The sequence below is a fragment of the Carassius auratus genome, chromosome 9 (assembly GCF_003368295.1).
Source record: "Carassius auratus strain Wakin chromosome 9, ASM336829v1, whole genome shotgun sequence".
Taxonomy (NCBI): domain Eukaryota; kingdom Metazoa; phylum Chordata; class Actinopteri; order Cypriniformes; family Cyprinidae; genus Carassius; species Carassius auratus.
In genome coordinates, this window is record NC_039251.1 from 22,923,838 (window position 1) to 22,940,561 (window position 16,724).

The 16,724-nt window shown below is 36.3% G+C and overlaps 1 protein-coding gene across 1 annotated transcript in view; it reads right to left on the minus strand.

Annotated features, from left to right (window-relative positions):
• Window positions 1-16,724, minus strand: part of LOC113108069 (immunoglobulin superfamily member 3-like) — a gene marked incomplete at its 5' end in the record, with an annotated part of 54,698 nt that overhangs the window by 18,235 nt on the left and 19,739 nt on the right. The window lies entirely within an intron of this gene.

Below are 16,724 nucleotides of genomic sequence, written 5' to 3' on the forward strand. Positions count from 1 at the left end.
ACTAGTACTTTTACTTTTACTTGAGTAAATATTTCTAGAATTACTTTTACTTTTACTTGAGTAAAGTTTTTGGGTACTTTACCCACCTCTGATCAACCCCATCACTTTATTTAGCGTTCATGTAAAGACTACAATCAGATTCAACAATCGTAATGAACTCAGTCCGATTAAACCAAAAAGTGTTCATGTAAACGTAGTCAATGTATCACTTATTATAGTAAAACATAGATGCTTTTTGATTTAAATATTTAACAAAGCATGCAAACAAACGGCCGCTTTTATCATTTTTGTTTTGTGACCGCGCTAGTTCCAGTGACTTATTTCTTATAAATTTTTCTGATAACTTCTCTTTGTTGGTGAAAAGATGGGGTTGCATGAAGTTGTTCCTGAGGGGCATGTAAAGAGCGGGTTTTAGTGAAGCGCAGTGGAGCTTCTGGCCCGACGGTGGAAACCCTGCGCTAATTTGGCCTCGGTGCTACAGGTCCAAGGATATTAGCCCCAGCCGGCCTGTTTGAAGTACTGGCTCTCACTGGCCCGAGTGGAAAAGCAGCTATTGCTGTCTATAGAGGATCAGAAAGCTCTCAGATTTCAAACAAAATATCTAAATTTTTGTTCCGAAGATGAACGAAGGTCTTACGGGTTTGGAAGGACATGAGTGTGAGTAAATTGTTCATTTTTATGTAAGCTATCCCTTTCAGCATCATACAAATAGCACGCCTCATTTAAGTTGCACAGAAAACAAATAATTACTTTCAAAAGATATTGGGACTTTGTTGCAAAGTTGCAAAGGCAATACTCTAATACTCTAATAAAGATTTGTAAAGAAACGAATGTCCAATTAAGCTGGAAACTGCAGTAAATTGTATGCCTAAGTACATTTTTGGAGTTTTGCATAAATGTAGGTAGATGAAGGTTTTTCAATGAACCTTTGCTGCTTAAAATGCTATCTGTGTAGGAAGTTCATGAGGTTTTAGCAGGTGGGTGTGAGTTTGTGTGTACTGAAGGGGTTTCTTTGTGAATCAGGTGGGAGACAGTGTCCTATATTTTGACCTTGAGCATCACTTCAAAACTAATTAATTACCAAACCCGTATGAAATGGTTTTGGATATGAATGCTTCAGAAACAAATCTGCTTCATTAATCTTCCATTGTGTCAGTGAATGTCATGGAGTAAGGTTTATTGGCTGGGCACTGGGATGAAAAATAAGGGAGCACACAAAACTCCAGTGATTGAATTAGGAGCAAAGAGCTTGTGGTACTCTGTGAGGAATATAAGGTGCTCTAAATAAAGGCTCTTGGGATATGGTCTGGAGAATACTGTAGATCAGTGCTTCTCAGATTTGTCAGACCAAATATCACTTTTAATCAAACCAGAACATCCAAGTAGTACTGCTAACTAACTGAAATAGCTCTAAAAGCCAGATTAATGACTGAGCATTATAATGTTATACACTGATGAATATCAATGTTCGTGTAAATAAGATGAACTGTGTTGCTGTAAGACTTCCATCAGCCTCTTGACCAGCCCTGTTGGACATCTGAAGGAACCTAAGGGAGCAGCATGTAAAATAAACACAGATCCAGGGCAAATAAAAAAATTCACTGTACATATTACAGAAGACTAATGCAAATGCAGCTTTGATATTATAGAAAACAATTTTTTTGTTTTAATTATTTAAATGGTAATAATATTTCTGAATATTACTGTTTTTCTGATCAAATAAATGCAGTGATGATGAACAGAGGAGTCTCACACACACACACACACACACACATACATACTGCACACACACACAGACATTCTCACTCACAGGTGTTAATATGGCCACTTTGCAGTTTGATTCAAGCAAATTGCTACTAAATAAATGCATTTGATCTTAAAACCTCTTCCATCTGCCTAGAGGCGCTTGTTGGTAAAAAGTCAGAAGCTGGCCACTTTAAAATCTGCTTCCTTTCATGAAATTGAGCATCTAGATGCTACTTGGAGGCCAAACAAAATCATTTCTCGCCTTTTGATGTGGCTTCATTTTCTTGCTGCTCCCCTTTTAGCACTTGGAATAAAACTGCGGTGCACAAGACACTGATCAACACGGCTACACTACATCCCACACAGCAGAAGACCATGCAGGCAATGAAACTCCATACCAAATAGGACCACCATTGGAGGTCCCATCATGTAGCAGTGCAAATAGGCACAGAAAGTGTCACCATGCAGCCTGTTCTCCTCTGAGAGTGGGTTTCTTGGAGATATGAAACACCTGCTGTTCACATCTGGACAGATGAACTAGTTTAGTTTAGTGGGGTAGAGAGGGATGGACAAGGAGGTTCAAAGCAGACCGAGAGGACTACGAGAACACGAAGCTACAGGGTCTCGAGAAAGGAGAAACAGACAATGTGTGTGGGAAAGAGAGAGGCTGATAAATCCTCTGTGCCCTGGAGGGAGATTGTGGTGCATGCTGGAAGACTACACTCCTAATGAAGATGGACAGCAGAGATCCATCCATGGGACACAGAGACAGCGCATCTCCATGACAATTCAGAAGCTGTCAATTACAGGCATAGTGAGAGCCATCAGCGGGGCAGGATGACTGGTGCCCACTGGGTAAGACAGGTGTTGGAGAGCATTGATCCGTCACTGCCAGGACCCATTTATGTAAAAGACACTTAGCACTTTAACGAGGGCCACTGGGACAGCACTGTATTAATGAGAAAGAGTTTCAACAGAACCGGGCACAAGAGCGAATGAGAGAAAGAGAGAGAGGGGAAGGAAGCTAATATTGATTGTTTGTTAATTCTAACCCTTTGATTTGCCTTTAAGCTAATAACATGCATCTCGACATCAAACAATAAGATAATGCAAGGAAGCACTGTGGACTACTTGCTAGAGTAACTAAGATAAGAGGAAGCTGTTTAAAATCTGATGACTGAGCCATAAAACACAGCGCAGTCTTCTGCTTCTGTTTCACATGCATAATCCTGAAGGTAAGGATGTGTATGGAGGAGGAAGCTTTGAGCTGACTATCGCCTGGGGTCTGGTGACACATATTCCTGTAAGACTGGCTGGCTGGATCCAGTCATGGCTGATTACTGGGGGAAGCGAGTAACAGTGAGAAGTAGGCTAACAGAAAATAATGCTCAGCAGATGACGCTTCAATAACTACAAAGGCCTTGGGCAAATAGCATGTCTGTCAGTGTGTTAATGGGTGTTAGGTTAACTAATTAGTTGTGTGCATATACGCTTGACTGTTTCATGATAAAACCCAGTTAAACATCAACAGAGTCAGTGTCTTGATTGTCACATGATTCTTCAGGATTCATTTTAATGTGCAGGTTTGCTGCATAAGAAAGATTTCAGTAACGTTTTATCTTACAGTCCTGTTCTACATGAATGTCTTTACTATAAGGTATTAACACTGAACCTAATCCTAAACCTAACCATATGTCAATATTAAAAGTCTTCGCTATCTTATTTTATTCTGTACTTTCTTGTGTAATATAAATGAAGGTGTACTGGAAAATAACACCTAATTTCAGCATTTCTTAATATTATGAGAGTTGAAATTACTCAATTGTTCTGATGTCAAGATAATGTAAACATATTATGCAACAACTTACTGATCAAATCATCAAAGAAATTAGCAAAATTGTAAATACTATCACTTTTGATCAATTTAATTTGTCCCTATAATGTGCTCTTGCTAAATAAAGGACTTTTAATTATAAAAGTATTGATAATTATGTATGGAACTGTATGGAAATCACAAACACATACTCAAATATACAATTTTCACTTAGAAATTAGTAGTACATTTTAGAAATATTTAAAAAGAATTTGTAACACATTAAATTTAACATAAGATTTAGTAGTAGAAAGACTGAAATTACATTTTAATGTAAAAAAAAAAATGCTTTTTTTCAACTTCAAAAGGATCTCTCACATGCTTGCAGTTTTATTTCTAGAGAAATTGTTATTTATGCAAACAATATGCTGTGCTGATTAGCACAAAACTAACACAAATACTGAAACTGAGCTGGAGCCATTTTTATGAGTATTATTTTGCAGTATTAAATGAAAAATAAGTAAATTTGAGCTCACTGCAATGCATTGTGGGGTTCTCTGGTAAGGACACACGTGCTGCAGGCACAGCTGGCTTCAAATTTGGTCAAAAGAAGATGTCTTTGAAGGCAGAATAATAATGCTGAAACCACATGATGCTTTAAAATGCTGTCTTGGTATGGAGCTCACTAGGTTTGGATTTGAACAGAGCTAATATATCAGCATGTTACTCAAAATTGCTCTGACTGTGGCAATCTGTTTTCTGTCTTAAAAGCATGTGCAAACAGTATGCGTTTATATCTGGTTGTGTGTAGGTGAACTCTTTCGGTTCAGTATTCTATGTAGTTTAACACTAAATCCAGTTTCTGTTCCATTTCTCATCCTGTTTGTGCTGAGAAACTAATGAAAAAATGTTCATATTCCACATCTGACTGCTTCATTAATCTGGAGTGGGAATGGTCCCATTAGGACACATCCACTGGTATTACCACACACAGATTAGATTGTGTCACAATGTTGGAAGGTTAGGCAGCTTCCCTCGAGATCGGCATAAATGAACGTGTTATCTTATTGCATTCCACATGCGCCATAAAAGCACAAACGCAATCATAGGAGGAAAAACAACCCCTAAAATTCACATTTAAATGCCGAATCTAGTTTAAAAATGTAAAAGATTTATAAAGTTGAGCTCAAACCGGAGAAAATCACATTGCAGCCCCTGCTGGGACGCTGTTTATGTGTGGATTCGTCAACGGTGCTCTGGATTTCTGATGAAATCACAGCTAGAGGAGTTTCCCTCTATTGCACTTGAAGACACAGAAATTCTAATTTAAGAAAAAGCGTGAAGACTAACTGAAGATGAATATCGACACCATAAGGCTTCGGATAAACCTGAAGGTGCTGTTTCATTTAGTGGCAGAAGTGGAACAGAGGGACCGCTTAATGAACGCAGAGCAACGCCTTAAACAACCTACTCTCGGAAACTCCATACGTCCAACTTGACATTAGTGCTGGCTTCCTCCTGAGAAACTGAATCGCATAAACCGCCTCCACAACCCACATCTTATGTATATGGATCTACAGGAATCCATCAGGAGGAAGGGTGGAATGAGCGACTGTCCAGTGTAGGAGTTTATGTGGATGTGCATAAATATTTAAAATGTGTGTGTGTTGTGGTTTTATCATTCTAGATAAAAAGTTAAGTTTCTCAGGGGGGAAAAAAAGTGCATCTTGCCAATTCTACAGACAGATGGACCTCAGTCTAAGATCTTTGAAGATACAGTACCATAATAACATACCAGCTCAGAGCAGAACCAGCGATCAATGCCGGCTATCACACCAGAGCTGTGATTGTGACTGACAGCAGTGCCAAACACCGTTCCTCAGGCCACACACACACACACACACACACACACACCAGACCACCGGCTCTAACACTGCCAACTCCTGCCCCCAGAAACACCCCGCAGGCTACACACACACACTCATCCACAAACACATATTCGCCTACATGTTGAGATCTTCCTTGTCTCTGGAAGAAAAACAACATAATACCGTCCTACATGCATTATTTAAATATTACATCAAATTGAAGACGCGGTTTCCAGTAAAATGAAATAAATCAGCATGATAAGCAATTATAGGATAACACACACTTGAGTCCTTTAATTTACACACTGTTTAATGTGTGAAGGCAGCAAGAAAAGCACTATCTCTGGTAACTATGAATCATTGGAGTCGGTGTGCTCGGAGTATGAGCTATGATTAGCATTCAGAGCTATATTCAGGGTTATATTAATCATCCATCTCTTCCATACTTCAGCAAATAATCCCACTAGTTCTCTGTCTGACACCACAAATGAATCATGCGGAACACAAACAACCTGAAATGAAGGACTGGACCATATGTTCAAGATTTAGCCACTGAAAAAAAAATTTTTTAAGTAAGTAAATCTGAACATTGGGCAAAATGTTCAGCCTGGCAACCATTACCAGATTAAGACAATATTTCAAAGACAGGTGGAATATGAGTGTACTGAACAGAATTTTGGTCTAAAGAAACACTTCATTTAATATTAAAATGAAATGGACATTTGAATATTTTAGAAATGCATTTTACAGATCTTTTTTTTTTATTGACCATGTTACTCAACCTTTTGTTTAAATGCTTCTCTCTGATGAACTTCTCCGACCATTTAATCTATTTTTCTCCTGTGACCCTTCCCTTTCTAACAATTGACTGTAAACTCAAATTCAGATCTGCCTCCATTTAATCAACAACTGTCAGACAGAACCAAGCACCTGCTATGCATTTTTAATTTTTCTAGAATTACATCACAATATGAAAAAAAAGACCTATGTTAATCTTCCTTAATAATCTAACTATCTCTGGAGTCTCAATGAGAGCAGAGAACGTAGTACACACTAGAATAGACTGCACTAGCTTTCCATCAGTGTTTCATTTTGCTGGCCCCCTTATCTTTCCATTTAATGTTCTTAATGTTTGATGAAAAGTGCATCATGCCATTTAACTCTTGATGTAAAGGAGCTATTTTAAAAGTCTGATTTTTTTATTATTGGTCATTAAAATGAAACGTGAGGAGGAAGAATTTGGGAGTACGAGACCGTTTGATGTCTTCACGTTTCTTCTCATCATGAGCTGTGAAACTGAAATCAATTGGTGTGCATGAAGCCCCCTGGTCTGTTCCTGGTGCTGAACTTCATATGTGGGTGCTGAGGTAAGCACACCAGCCCACATACGTATTAAATATGAATAAAAAGGCTTTAAAGCATAGACAAGACTGGCCTTATGAGATGAGAATAACGTTTGCAAGACAAGCTAGATGCAAGACCTTCCTTTAGCACACAAAGCAAACTTCTGTTACAAACCATGAGGAGTGTGTAGTACTTGTTCTCACTGTGTGGATCAAGCCATCCTTGCAAAACTTATTCATTTATTACATTTACACTGAGTCCTCTGTTCCTCACGTTCACTCAGTGAGAAGGAGCTTTGCCTTCTACATATTAAACAGGCACTTCTGGAGACATGATTTAATGTCTCTCAATAATGCATTCAGTCAGATGCATGATGTTTTCACACATCATTACCTCCACTCCAGTCTGCATTTCTTTCAGAGAATTTTCTCCACGCAACCTGTTTCTCCAAATGTCAGCTCACAACATTTAGCCAGAAGTATTTAACATTTAGAAAACTAGCACAAACAGATATGAAGATAAAGCAGAGAAAAATTAATGCCCTACATTGTGTATGATGCGTATGGGTAGCTGCAATCAAATATTTAAGGGAAGTTCTATACATCATCTATTTTCAACTCGTATTTTAAGCTCACAATACTGCAGGACTACTTAAAATTAACTAGTGAAGGCAAAACTATTAAAAAAATGAATAAAATATAACATTTCCCTTATCCTTTCATATAAATGTTTACCCAATGATGATATTTTGAAGCGACTGAAATGACAAAAAAGTTCAAAACATCATAACTTTGTTGTCACAGTTCTGAGTTATTCCTTCTTCCATTTAAAAAAAAAAAAAATTCTCAGTCCACATGAAAACACAAAAGCATGCAATGAAGCACTGTCTAGAGCATGCCAAGCCAACAGGTAGTGATATAATCTCAACCACAAAGCCATGTTGACCAATCAGAAGCCTGAAATAGTTTCAAGTAGGCGGAGATAACAGCACATGCCCCAACTTCACAAGCCAAAATCTCAGTTTCACTATCTACACGATAACACTTTTTTTATTGCAATAATAAACAATGTTTACAGTATGTACAAACAGTAAAAAACAGTACGTACAAAACATACAAAATAACTACTTATGGATTAATAGATAATAGAAGCAGCAATACAACATAAAAATTCTTAAGAAATGGACAGATAGAAAAAAAGGGCATGCACACAAATAAAGATACAAGTATATTAAGGAAAAATCTTAAACATGGCACACGTTCTAGATGTTTTTATAGCTTCCTTGTTAACAGATGTTGAAATTGTATTTAAATACAACTTCAGTTCTCATTTGAAGATGATAAAGTGGGGTTTACATTTAGTATATTTACATTTATGGACATAAACCTTTCCAATAAATAACAGAAGGTTTATACAAAATCTTGCATTAAATAGATTATTATCTTTAGCATAAAACCCCAAAATAATTTGTTTATAACAAAGAGAAATCATAAAGAATATTTTGGACAATCAGAGCATTAACATTATTCCAGAAAACCTGAACAAAACAGATGAGCTACAGTTCCAGAAGAGAACTTAAAGAAAGAACAATTTCTGCAAAAAATGCTTGAGAAGATAAAACCTGTGAATTATTTTATAAGATATTTCTTTAACTTCAATTGTTAAGAAATTTTTCAGAGGGAGGGACAAACATATGCCCACTTAATATCATCAAAATGTTGTTCCAATAAGCAATGGAGGAATAATTCGACGTAACAAGGTCCAAAAATAAAGGCCCAATTTTGTGATTGGATTTTTGAACAGAGAAACAAATAGAACTAACCACAGCGGGCAAACAGAAATCAATGAGCCACTGTTATACACATTTCATACACATTTCCAGAGAGATTGCCTTTAAAATGGTATTAAATTAATTTCTAGATCTTAAAATAAAATCAGAATAATTAAACAAATTGCCATCATTGTCAAACAATTGGTTCACTAACAACACTCCACTACTGAACCAATTTTCCAGAAACAAGGATCTCCTCTTATGTAAAATATTACAGTTGTTCCAAATAAAAACATTATATGGTCAAAAAAATTATGCTTGTAAATAAGTTTCCAAGCCAAAAGCATTTGCTGATGATTACTATAAGGTTTGATAGGTAGTTTACTAATGGAATAATTATACATCAAAACAAAATGTATACCACCTTATTGTGAAAAGACCTATCAAGGGATTACACTCCAAACAGAAGACTGTGGAGAAAGCGTTTAAGCTAATTCATTTTTAAGGTGCTATTAAGAGAATCAAAGTACATAAAATTTAAACCACCCTTATTATAAGAATATAAAATGACAGATTTTCTAATGTAAGGAGTATATTTTTCCAAAGAAATGTAAGCAACATTACATCAATCAGCTGACCGGTTGGTTTATCTATGAACAAGGAATGAGCAGCATAGGATAATCTAGAGATACCTTCCACTTTAGTAAGCAGAGTCCTACCTTTCAAAGATAGATCTTTAAATAACCAAAGATTCAATTATCATTATTTATTTAGTTTTCTCCATAATTGGGTTAAAACTCTCCTGACTTCTTAGTTTAGTATTATTATTTTGATTCCTAAATACGTGACATTGTCTTTGATGGGAATTTTGCAGATAGAGGATGCAGCACATTTTTAATGGGGAGTAACTCGCATTTATTCATATTAAGCAGAAGGCCAGAAGCATTTGAGAAAGATAAAAGAGACGTTAAAGCAACTGGGATCTGAGATGCATCTCTTAGAAACAATGCCGTGTCATCAGCTAGTTGGCTAATAATTAATTCTGTTCCAGCAACAGAAATTCCCTTCACAGGACTCTCTTTAATGCGAAAACTTAAACTGTGTAGCTATTAAAAAAAGATATGGGAAGAGTGAGTCGGATAGAACTATTCCCATTATAAAGCATTTTAATACATTTGCAAATGAAAAAACTACCAAAACCAAGTCTGTGCAGGGCCTGTAACATAAAATCATGTTCTAAACAATCAAATGCTTTGTAGTAGTCAACACTTTCCGAAAAAAAAAAAAAAAAAAGGTACAAAAGTTGCCACTGGGGCGGTAGCTTTTGAAAAGATACTTTTGTACCTTTTCTTTTCTGAGAGTGAAGAAAGAGGATAAAACTGTCAGTGGAAATACGATCTGAATAGTCCAACCAATCTAAGACCAGGTGTAGGAGATTAAATACATTCCATTTCAGATAATACTGCAACTGCAGTGAAAACTCTTCATTATCACTCGCCCTCATGTTGATCCAAGCTTGTACCACTTTCATCTGTGGAATATGAAAGAAGATACTTTGAAGATATTTTGTTGTCCATACAATAAAAATGACACTGGGCCCAGCTGAATTTGACCGTATGGACAAAACAAAATGACTTCTTTTATGTTCCACAGAAGAAAGCAAGTCATACAGGTTTGGAATAACATGAGGGTTGAAGGAGTGATGAAAGACTTTATTTTTGGGTTAACTATTCCTTTGAAAAGTTCCTAAATAATGACTACAGCATTTGCCCTATCCGTAAAGAGCATCTCTAAGGTAGTCGTCACAGTCTAAACTTTTGCTAACCGCTTAAAAACATAGTGGTTTTCAAATTTGTTGCAGAACAAAATGTAGAAGTCTCTTGTAATATAATGTTAACAGTCCTTATTTTACTCATAAACAGAAAACAGCTTCTCCGAAAACCCGTTAGAAGTTCCCAAGAGAGCACATGATTCAAAACTGCTAATTCTCTTCAGAGTTTGGGACTATAAACAGAGCAGCTGTAAGTGAGATTACAGAAGAGGCCTCTCTCTCGCTCTTCAGTTCTTTGTAAAACTTCACAGCCAATCAAACGCCCCGATGCGTCCTAGCTGTGAGTGACTGGAGGAGGCTGTATTCAGAGACAGAAGATGACAGAGACACTCCGGGACACCATCAGTGCCGTTCTCAGATGTCAATAATGAAGTAAACATCAACAGCAGGGCTGTGTTTGTTTATGTTTATGAAGTGTTTGTTGGATACAACTTTATGATGTCAAGACGTCAAGTATCCACCAGGACTGCGTTAAGCAATCACACCTTTTTAACTCGGAAACACAGGGGGCATATGTGCGAAACTCCATGAGGTTGGAGGGTTCCCAAAAACATAGGAAGAACACTTTTTAAATTCAAATGGATATAAAGTAAAATCTCTGTGGAAACTCATGGGCCATTGCTCAAACATCTCTGTGTTTGTGCTCTCTAACGGCCTACCATTCAGTGCAATAAACACAGTGAAGCACACACCAGGGAAACTAAACGAGTGCTCAGTATGATAAGTTGATTCCCAAATGCATGTTGAAGGGTCGTCTGGGTGCCGGCTTTCCCCTTGAGAGAGTAAGGTCATGGAGCCAGTGGAGCAAAGAGCTCTGCCTCACTCTGCATCTTAAACATATGTGCTTGTGTAAACTAAAGCCTTAACACACAAGGAGTTGTGAGAAGGACTGGGAATCAAGAATCTTACTGGAAAATAATATTGCAAGTGTGAAGTTGGCTTATGAAACAGACCTTGGTGATGCCAGAGAACTGTATCTGTCCTGTGGAAGGGGCTAAACACTAATGAATTTAGCATATTTATCAACATAATAGGCCATGTTACGAAACGTGCAGTATTTTGTCTGAGCAATAATCAAAGGATATATTTAATTTTTGATTTTGTCTTAAATCTCATTTTGTTAAAAAAAAATAATGAATCAAATTGTGAGTTTAGTAAATCATTACATCCATACTCAGATATAGTACAAGCAAACTATGTTATACAAAGTGTTATAAATAAAAAATATATAATTATTTTTATATAAATATAAAAATGCAATCTGTTATGCAACCTGTTAAAAAATAGACATTTTGCCCTATTATCAATATTTTAACAGAACATATGTTAGTCTACACTGTTATGTTGGTCATATGTTAGTTTATAACACATAATAACTCTTTAAAAAGTTAATTGCAATATTTTAAGTTAGTTATTTTAAGTTTGTTATTTCCAATAACAGTATTTTACTTTATACGTTTTTTTATTTAGTTTTATTTAACAATAAAACAACAGTTAAAAGGTACTTTTTCTTTTTGTAGTCCACTCCTACTGCATTACTTGACTCTATGCTATAAAAAATGTTTTAAATAAATGGATGTTGAGAGCAATGCTTTGTGGGTCCACTCAGTGTTCTATATATTGCTTAATAGAGTTCTTAATGGTACATCAGCTTAAGAAGAATGTAGTAGGATCACAGTGTTCCAAATTAAATTATTAATGTTATTATTGAAACACAGTCATTCTAATACATATAGAAAATAGGCATATTCAGTTTTTTTTTTTAAATACAGTATGTTGTTTAGCATGGAAGTGCTTGCTCAATGACTTGCACAAAGTGTAACTGTCTACACATCTGCTTTCTGTTTTATTCTTTATGGTTTGATACTTCCTGTATGACCTTTTCTGGAACCAAACCTCAAGGCAATACAACTTTGATTTCTCAGCACCTGCAGAATTTCTTGTCTTGCAGACATCAATGTGTCAGACTGACCAGCAGGAAGTCTAACATGGCAAAGGAGCTCACAGGAACCTGGGCTCTCACCTCACCTTTACAGCCACAACAACTCATACTTCACTTAAAAGAGTCCTTCAGGAAAATAAATAATAAATAAAGGGGGCAAACAAATCGACTTCAATTTCATCTAACACAAAATATGTATTCCTTAAATTATTCACCCCAAAATCTAAATCCTGTCATCATTTACTCATTTACCCCCATGTCCTCTCAAACCTGCATGACTCACTGTCTTCTGTGGAGCACAAAAGAGGAAGTTCTGAAGAATTGTACTAGTTAATCTTTTCCACACAATTACTTTGAATTGAAACTGAGGAAGATTTAAAAAGGACAATGTTCTTTTGAACCAGATGATTTTTTATAAATTGTTTGATTTAGCTCTTAAAACCGGTCTGAATTATTTGTTCATGAATCAGACTGATCTAGTTCTCCAATTCACAGGCACAATGACACATGTGCTCAATGAAGAGGAATAGTCTCAGTAAATAACCACATATAGTTAGTTGTCTATCATACAGGATTCAGAAAACTCTTATGATACTATTATGATAATTTTGTGTCTTTAAAAAGCTTGAAAGCCTCAGTCTCCCTGGCTTCTAACTGCACGGAAAACAACAAGTCGAATTCTCCTTTTGCATTTCATGGAAGAAATAAAGTCACACAGGCTTGTTGTTTGATCCCCTGATAGACTTAAGTGATGCGTCAGCCGCAATAAAGCTTTTGATTTCAGGAAGTGGAAGTATAATAGGGAATAAATCGGCGATAATGTTGGTCATAGTGTTAATGCTAATAGAACTCATAATGATAATGTTAACAGAATCGATTTAAAAATGTTTAGATGGATTCAATATTTCTCAAGCACATGACATTTTAGATTGCACTGTTTTATGTCTGTTTGACTCGAGCCATCTAACATTCAAAAAAGGCATCACAAACAAAAACGCACAATCCTGTTTAGATACGCTTTGTAACAAGGGAACCTCAGGCTGGAATGAGCTAGTTTAGCTACAAGCATGTCTCCTGCGGGCTGCACTGATTTTGCATGCAGCCGAAGGGCAGGGAGCAGGCTTGTGGGAGAAAGCAGAGCATGTTCCCCCCAGGGTTGTCTCACGGCCATTAACTCCTGCCAAGTCCTTGCATTGATTCTTACTGAGGGGCACTGCTCAACACCGGGTCGAACAACAGTTACAAGCACAACTTGAAATGAAGAGAGATGGATGGCAACAAGCTCTTATGCATTCAAACATTGAAATCAATTTTATGGCATGCAGGGACAAGGTTACAAATAATGTCAACAAAATAAACATATACACATACACTCACACTAACATGCACAAAATAGATATTGAAGGTGAAGAATAAACACATGTCCTGCTGTTCTGTCTGGGCTGTAGAGAGACCACAGCTTGACGCGGGACAGACAGGAGTGTGTTTCCATGTCAATGAGCTTTATGGAGATGGTCTGGATCAGAAACTATGTAGTTGCTGGAATAAGGTATACTTCAGATCTGCTTCATAAGACACCTCAGACTGGATGTAGAAAAAGTGGAGTGATCCAGCTTGCTGGTTTTGAAATGTAAAATCAAAATAGATTATTGCAATCTATAAACAATGAATGAAGCTTCCAAAACCATTCTAACATTTTGTTTAATTACTTGTTTCGATAATTATGGTTACTAGATGGTATTGGTAAGTGATATTACTTTGGCTGATACAATATGTAAAAAAAAAAAGAAAAAAAAAAGAATATATATATATATATATATATATATATATATATATATATATATATATACAGTATTGTTCAAAATAATAGCAGTACAATGTGACTAACCAGAATAATCAAGGTTTTTAGTATATTTTTTATTGCTACGTGGCAAACAAGTTACCAGTAGGTTCAGTAAATTGTCAGAAAACAAACAAGACCCAGCATTCATGATATGCACGCTCTTAAGGCTGTGCAATTGGGCAATTAGTTGAAAGGGGTGTGTTCAAAAAAATAGCAGTGTCTACCTTTGACTGTACAAACTCAAAACTATTTTGTACAAACATTTTTTTTTTTCTGGGATTTAGCAATCCTGTGAATCACTAAACTAATATTTAGTTGTATGACCACAGTTTTTTAAAACTGCTTGACATCTGTGTGGCATGGAGTCAACCAACTTGTGGCACCTCTCAGCTGTTATTCCACTCCATGATTCTTTAACAACATTCCACAATTCATTCACATTTCTTGGTTTTGCTTCAGAAACAGCATTTTTGATATCACCCCACAAGTTCTCAATTGGATTAAGGTCTGGAGATTGGGCTGGCCACTCCATAACATTAATTTTGTTGGTTTGGAACCAAGACTTTGCCCGTTTACTAGTGTGTTTTGGGTCATTGTCTTGTTGAAACAACCATTTCAAGGGCATGTCCTCTTCAGCATAGGGCAACATGACCTCTTCAAGTATTTTAACATATGCAAACTGATCCATGATCCCTGGTATGCGATAAATAGGCCCAACACCATAGTAGGAGAAACATGCCCATATCATGATGCTTGCACCTCCATGCTTCACTGTCTTCACTGTGTACTGTGGCTTGAATTCAGAGTTTGGGGGTCGTCTCACAAACTGCCTGTGGCCCTTGGACCCAAAAAGAACAATTTTACTCTCATCAGTCCACAAAATGTTCCTCCATTTCTCTTTAGGCCAGTTGATGTGTTCTTTGGCAAATTGTAACCTCTTCTGCACATGCCTTTTTTTAACAGAGGGACTTTGCGGGGGATTCTTGAAAATAGATTAGCTTCACACAGACGTCTTCTAACTGTCACAGTACTTACAGGTAACTCCAGACTGTCTTTGATCATCCTGGAGGTGATCATTGGCTGAGCCTTTGCCATTCTGGTTATTCTTCTATCCATTTTGATGGTTGTCTTCCGTTTTCTTCCACGTCTCTCTGGTTTTGCTCTCCATTTTAAGGCATTGGAGATCATTTTAGCTGAACAGCCTATCATTTTTTGCACCTCTTTATAGGTTTTCCCCTCTCTAATCAACTTTTTAATCAAAGTACGCTGTTCTTCTGAACAATGTCTTGAACGACCCATTTTCCTCAGCTTTCAAATGCATGTTCAACAAGTGTTGGCTTCATCCTTAAATAGGGGCCACCTGATTCACACCTGTTTCTTCACAAAATTGATGACCTCAGTGATTGAATGCCACACTGCTATTTTTTTGAACACACCCCTTTCAACTAATTCAACTAATTGCCCAATTGCACAGCCTTAAGAGCGTGCATATCATGAATGCTGGGTCTCATTTGTTTTCTGAGAATCTACTGAACCTACTGGTAACTTGTTTGCCACGTAGCAATAAAAAAATATACGAAAAACCATGATTATTCTGGTTAGTCACATTGTACTGCTATTATTTTGAACAATACTATATATATATACATATATATATATATATATATATATATACACACATGTATACACATACACACACACACACACATACTGTACACATATCCTACAGTGAAATGTTTGGGGTCAGGATGATTTTTTCTGAAGAAATTAATACTTTTATTCAGCCAAGATGCACTGAATTGATCAAAAGTGATGCTAAAGAGATTTGCAATGTTATAAAATATTTATTTTTCTTTTCTTTTTTAAAACATAAGAACCCTAGAAAATATCCACAAAAATATTAAACTGAAACTGTTTTCAACAGTAATAACAAGAAATGTTCTTTGAGCAGCAAATCAGCGTATTAGAATCATTTATGACAGATGATGTGATACTAAATTCAGAAATAAATTACATCTTAAAATATATTTCTATACATATTTAACTGCAATACAGTTATTTTAATAACATAATAGCACAATATTATTGTAACTTTCTGATCAAATAAATGCAGACTTGGTGATCATAAAAGACTTTTGTCTTTAAAAAAGAAAAAAAAAAATCTTTCTCATATACACTGAGGAATGAATGTTGAATGAATATTGGTTCAATAGGGACACCAACACATGTCCATTAAAGGGTCATGAAACCCCAGACTACTTATTCTGAGATTTTAGCAGAGGTGTTTGTGTTGCACATTATAGAAGACAATGTTAGCATTTAATAGTTTTAATCGTTGGAGAAAACTGGTTAATTTATGAGAGACACTCTCTGTGTGTTGGTCAGGTTTTGTAGACATTACGAGGACCAAATGTCTCCACAAGGCCAGTAAAACCTAAAATCACCACACTGCAGGTCTCAGCCAGTGATCCCCAAGAGGAGAAAATCTTGAAAAACATACTAAATAATGTCTTAGTAAAAATCTTAATAAAAAAGGTGTATGTGTCAGGGTTAAGTTTAAGGTTAG